A 5,755-nucleotide genomic window follows, 5' to 3' on the forward strand; every position below is an offset into this window, starting at 1 on the left:
CTTTGGTTTACAAATACCTGTATACTTGTTTTTCCAACAGCAGTGTAACCTCAAAGGGCAGAGACCAAATATTGACCTTAGCACCACTACTTTGTCATTTAACATCATGACTTTGAGCAAATACATACATACATATATATATATTTATATATATATGTATGTATATATATATTTGTTCTGTGCATATAGGTATTCAAAGGACATCCCTGACAGCTCTGATCAAGGACAAGAAATATGTCACACATACAATCTACACATTCCCCAACAAAAGAGCAATTAATATTTGTGTCGAGAAGAACTGAATGCTTAGCACTTTGTTCATTGACTGGAGTTCAAGGAGCCTTGGCTTTCCAGGTCATTATCTTACCCACAAACCATTCCTGGAAGCAGCACTTTCTGAACAGCTGTTTCTCTTATCTTCCCTTGAGCCTCAGCTGTTGTTGCTGCTGCTTTCTTGACCAATAGAATGTAGTTGGGGGCCTCCCATGCTAGACCGTATAAATTCTCACAGCAATCTTCTGGTGCTCTAGGCCCGTTCTTAGAGTCTTACAGCTGTCATGTAACAAGTCCAGCTGTGCCAAGACCATTGTACTTGAGCTAGTCCACAGAGTCCCTGAAATTACAAGAGTAAAACACCTGGCTAGACTCCCAGAGTGCCTCTCAGCAAGCAGTGTCAAAAGATTGGAAGCCGTCTTTATTCTGCCAAAACACTTCACTCCAAAAACATCAAGATGATGCCAAATCTAGCATATAAAAGAAAATAAGAGTTAAGTAATATATAATAAAGTAATACATATTTCAATACTTCAATGCCTCGGGCAAAACATAAGAGTATAGGCACAAAGAATTTGTATGAAGCCAGAAAGAAATCCTATAATTCTAACTGCTTAGAAAGCAGAGATCAGGAGACTGTGGTTCACAGCCAGCTCAAGAATAAAAGTTTGAGACTCCATCTCAGTCAGGGTAGAACCTGACTACTATCCCAGCCTATGGGAAAAGCACAATGGCTGTACTCCGTGGTGTAGGTCTGTTATCTCTAGTGATGTGGGGAAGCACAAATAGGACCCTCCCTCCCCCCTTTCATTCCCTCCCCCCCTCCCTTCTTCCCTTCCTCCTTTCCTTTCTCCTTCCCATAATTCTTTCTCTCCCTCCTTCCTTCCCTCCCCTCCTTCTTCCTTCCCCCTCTCATGTCACCTCCTCTCCCTCCTCCCCTTCTCTCTTCTCCTCCCCTCTTTTTCCCCTTCTTTTACTTATACTCTTGAACCCTGGCTCTCAGGTAACCACAGCCATACTAGCCTTCAGATATTTAAACCCCTGGGGTAGGAAGCTTCTTTAATGAGAAGAGCAATGCTCCTAAGAGGGGAGAAAATCCTACAGAGTTCTTTTTCTTTCATGGTTGATATTCTGGGAAGTATGTTAGAAAATGGGATAACTAATATTCCAGCTTTCTAGATGGAAGACCTGAAGCAACAACAACAAAATCAACACAGACACAGACACAAGCACAGACAGACACACACCCCCTAAAGGAATTAGAAATGACCAGGGATATGGCAGAAAGGAAACACCTTGGGAAAGTTCATGAACAGGATCCTGGGCTTACCTCCAAGATGCACAAATATGGATCTGACCCCAAAGAAGATACTAAAATCTTAGAGAACTGCACTATGGGGCACTCACCACTATGTCCCAGACTGGCCTCTGAGTGGTACATGGATAGGACACTATCCATGAGTAACACTGCAAAGACTTTAAAAATGAACATGACATCAGAAAGAAAACTAGCCAGAACTTGTAGTTTGGAGTTGACGGCATGCAAAAGCACAAATACAGAAGTCCTCATAGGACTTAAACAAAGCTCTGCATCTCATATCATAATCAGCGAGGCCAAGATGGAGCCTAAATAATTCAGCATCCAGAGAACCAGGAAAATATCTACTAATATGAGAAAAAGATATAGTACTAAGATAACACAGATGTCAAGATTATCAAGAAACTTGTGAACATAGCTATTATTAAAAATATCCCAGAGGTAAATAGTAGTGAAGACTCTTGAAAAAAATAGGAAGATAACCAGTCCCGCGGATGTGTGTCTTGCTTCAACAGTGTTTGGACGGAACAGACCCAGGGACTCCTCCTTCCCACCGCCAACTGCCACTCCACTCACCACCTCCGACCCTGATCTTCTCCCCGGTCGCCTGCTTCCAGGACCAACCAACGCCGTGTTTTCCTGTGGTTAGCACTGTATCCACGACCAGCCATGACCTCCTAGACTCGTCAGAATTGAATTACTCCAACGAGGTGGAGGCTGCCGTCAACCGCCTGGTCAACTTGCATCTGGTCAACACCTACCTCTCTCTGGGCTACTATTTCGATCAGGACGACGTGGCTCTGGGGTGCGTGGGCCATTTCTTCTGCGAGTTGGAGGAGGAGAAGCGTGAGGGCGCCCAGCACCTCCTGAAGATGCAGAACCAGGATGTGCAGAAACCTTCTCAGGATGAGTAGAGTACAACCGTGGAAGCCATGGAAGCTGCCCTGGCCCTGGAGAAGAGCCTGAACCAAGCCATTGTGGATCTTCATGGTTCTGCTCGCACAGACCCCCATCTCTGTGACTTCCTAGAGAACCACTTCCTGGATGAAGAGATGAAGCTCATCAAAAAGATGGGCGACCACTTAACCAACTTTTGCAGGCTGGGGGCGGCCCCTCAGGCCCAACTGGGCGAGTATCTTTTCCAACGCCTCACCCTCAAACACGACTAGAAAACTCCAGAGTCCAGCAGCCTTTGAGGGGCCATCTCTGCATCGCTAGGCATCAGGGTTTCCGCCCGAGTTTCTGCCTCTGGCCGTTGGGAAACGTCCTAATTAACCATCCTGGAGCCCTTCCCAAGCCTTGGACCAAATGAAAATAAAGCTTTTCGCAGCAGAAAGAAAGAAAGAGAGAAAGAAAGAAAGAGAAAGAAAGGAAGGAAAGAAAGAAAGAAAGAGAGAGAAAGAAAGGAAGGAAGGAAGAAGGAAATTCAGCAAAGTTAGAGAATATATAAAGAACCAAATAGAAGCAAGTTGTAGAAATACAACACACACAAAAAAAAAAAAAGAAAAGAAAAAGAAAAAGATATCACTGGGTGGGCTCAATAGCAAAATAAATTTTAAAAAAAGAGGAAAGTTTAAGAAGCCAAACATAAGCCAAATGTAAGTTATTCTATTTGAACCAAGTAATGATTTTAAAAATAATAGAGCTAGGCCTGCTCAGGCATACTTGTAATCTGGGATAACACACGAGCTTTAAAACTTTTTCCTAGTATGGTATATAAATGCAGAAAAGAGCAGGTAGAATATATATTACAAAAGATAGCTAAAGAGATTAAATCTAGTGCTGGTGACTGTAATCTTAGCTATTCAGGAGACTGAGAGCTGAGGATCACAGTTTGAAGCCAGCCCAGGCAGAGAAGTCCATGAGACTATCTCCACTGAAGCACCAAAAAAGCTAAAAGTGGAGTTGCGGTTCAAGTAGCAGAGTGCTAGCCTTGAACAAAAAAGCTCAGGGACAGTGCCCAGACCCATAGTTCAAGCCCCAGGACAAACACACACACACACACACACACACACACATGGTAAAATATGAAAGCTATTGGCATTAACAAAACAGAATATAATTCAAATATAGAGTTGATCTACACAGCAGCCCCATTTTGCCTTTAGAAACCATTTCATCTTGGCACTGAGAGTGAAAGTCTTTTATGCATATATTGAAAACTGCAGTTATAGTTATAAGGGACCTGAAGTTGATATGGGACCTGATATTGGATCTTTGCCTTATTTATAGCCTACAATACCCAGAGTCTTCATGTCCCTCCTTCAGGAATACAGACACATTCAAAAGACAGAGTAGTCAAAGAACAGAGATCAAATGTAGGGCATTAGCAGTTGTAATTACTTTCATTGGTCAAAACATATTCTTTCTTCATATGGATTTAAACGGGTGACTATGGTTGGATTTCCGCCCACTGCTACCCACTAATCCTGTTTCTTGGACACTACCTGCTGCAGCAGCTTAGGCTGGGTAGACCCTGAGCTGGGACTTAGTACTTTGAGAGGATGAGGGAAATTTGGCAGCTGCCAAAGGACAAGCTGGCAGGAGAGGCATTTCCATCAGACTAATGGAACCTGTCAGTGACAGCAGGAGACCCAGATCACATTCTCCAGGGATGCAAGGGGAGTCAGGAAGCTGCCAACAAGAGGTGGGGTGGGGGAGGGGAAGAGAGATGAAGAAACAAAGAATTTTTAATTATTCACAATTATAGCAGAAGTAGGAGGGGCTTGGCAAGAGACCATTGTGAAACAAGAGAAAACAATCACAGTACAGTACAATTGGTAAACTGCTGACTGCTCTCTGACTATTGCTTCTACAGGGGCTGGTGGCATTAAGCCTTGGCCTCCATGCACTGCAATGTGCAGGGCCCTGGGCAAAGCCCTAGCAACATGCTCAGGTAATCTTCAGCTTTGATAAAGTTTGTGGATGTGAACTAGCTTGCCTGAGGTAAGTCCTTCCATCTGATTGCTTTTCTTTCTTCTTTTTCTCCATGGAATGCTTTGAGATTTGCTAAGAGGAAGTACAGTTAGGAACACATCGTTCTAATTTTGAAAGATAATGTGTTAAGAACGCAACTGCTTTGAAAGAAGATTTTTCGTAATTCTCAGTGATTTGATATCACTCTAAAAAGTTCTTGAACCTAAAAAATCTTGTATAAAAAAAGACAGGTTGGGGATTTAGCTCAGTGGAAGAGCACTGACTTTGGTCCTCAGCTCTGAAAAAAAAAGAATAGTAATTTAATTTTTTGAAGAAAATAGGGGAAATATTACAAATCATTGTGGTTTTTTGAGGAATTTATGAACGTGTACAAACAGGGCTTAGTGGCTTATGTCTGTATTCCTAGGTCCTCTGGAGGCTGAGATCTGAAGATCTTGGTTCAAAGCCAGCCTACTAGGAAAGTCCCAGAGACTTTTATCTCCAATTGACCACCCAAAAGCCAGAGTTAGGGCTGTAGCTCAAGTGGTAGAGCACCAGCTTTGAGCAAAAAAGCTAAAGGACAGTGCCCAGGCCCCAAAGTTCAAGCCTCAATACTGCAATTCTGGCATTTTTATTTTTTTATTTGTGTATTATTATGATGATGATGATTCTTATTACCAGTCCTGGGGCTTAAACTCAGGGCCTGGGCACTGTCCCTGAGCCTCTTTTGTTCAAGGCTAGCACTCTACCGCTTGAGGCCCAGCACCACTTCTGGCTTTTTCTGTGTCTGTGGTACTGAGGAATTGAACCCAGGGCTTCATGTTTGCTGGGCAAGCACTCTACCACCAAACCACATTCTCAGCTCTTATTTTAAAAAAATTCTTATTTGCTTTCTCCCAATTACTGGCATTTTTAAAAAGAGTGTATATAGTAATAATTTTAAAGAAGCATGAGAAGATTAATACCAGTTGTTCTTCCTGGATTTTGTGGAAATACATTTTAAATTCCAACTCACAGTGCACAAGATTCCAATTTCACCATATCCTCCCCAGTATTTGTGAACTGCCTACTTTTTCTTTCTGTTATAGTCGTTAACTAACATATTTTTAAGTCCTGGCTGGGCTTTGTTTTGCTGGGCAAGCATTTATACTATATTGCTGATGCCTTTGACGTATCTTCTTCATGGCCATCATGAGCATCATTTGACACAACCTTTCAGCACTGCTTCTCTGGGCTTCTGCTTCTCCC

The 5,755-nt window shown here is 42.7% G+C and overlaps 1 pseudogene; it reads left to right on the forward strand.

Annotated features, from left to right (window-relative positions):
• Window positions 1-2,085: 2,085 nt before the first annotated feature.
• Window positions 2,086-2,816, forward strand: LOC105990517 (annotated as a pseudogene).
• The last annotated feature ends 2,939 nt before the right edge of the window (window positions 2,817-5,755 follow it).

This window comes from Dipodomys ordii, unplaced genomic scaffold (assembly GCF_000151885.1).
Source record: "Dipodomys ordii isolate 6190 unplaced genomic scaffold, Dord_2.0 Scaffold65, whole genome shotgun sequence".
In the NCBI taxonomy this organism is placed as follows: Eukaryota; Metazoa; Chordata; class Mammalia; order Rodentia; family Heteromyidae; genus Dipodomys; species Dipodomys ordii.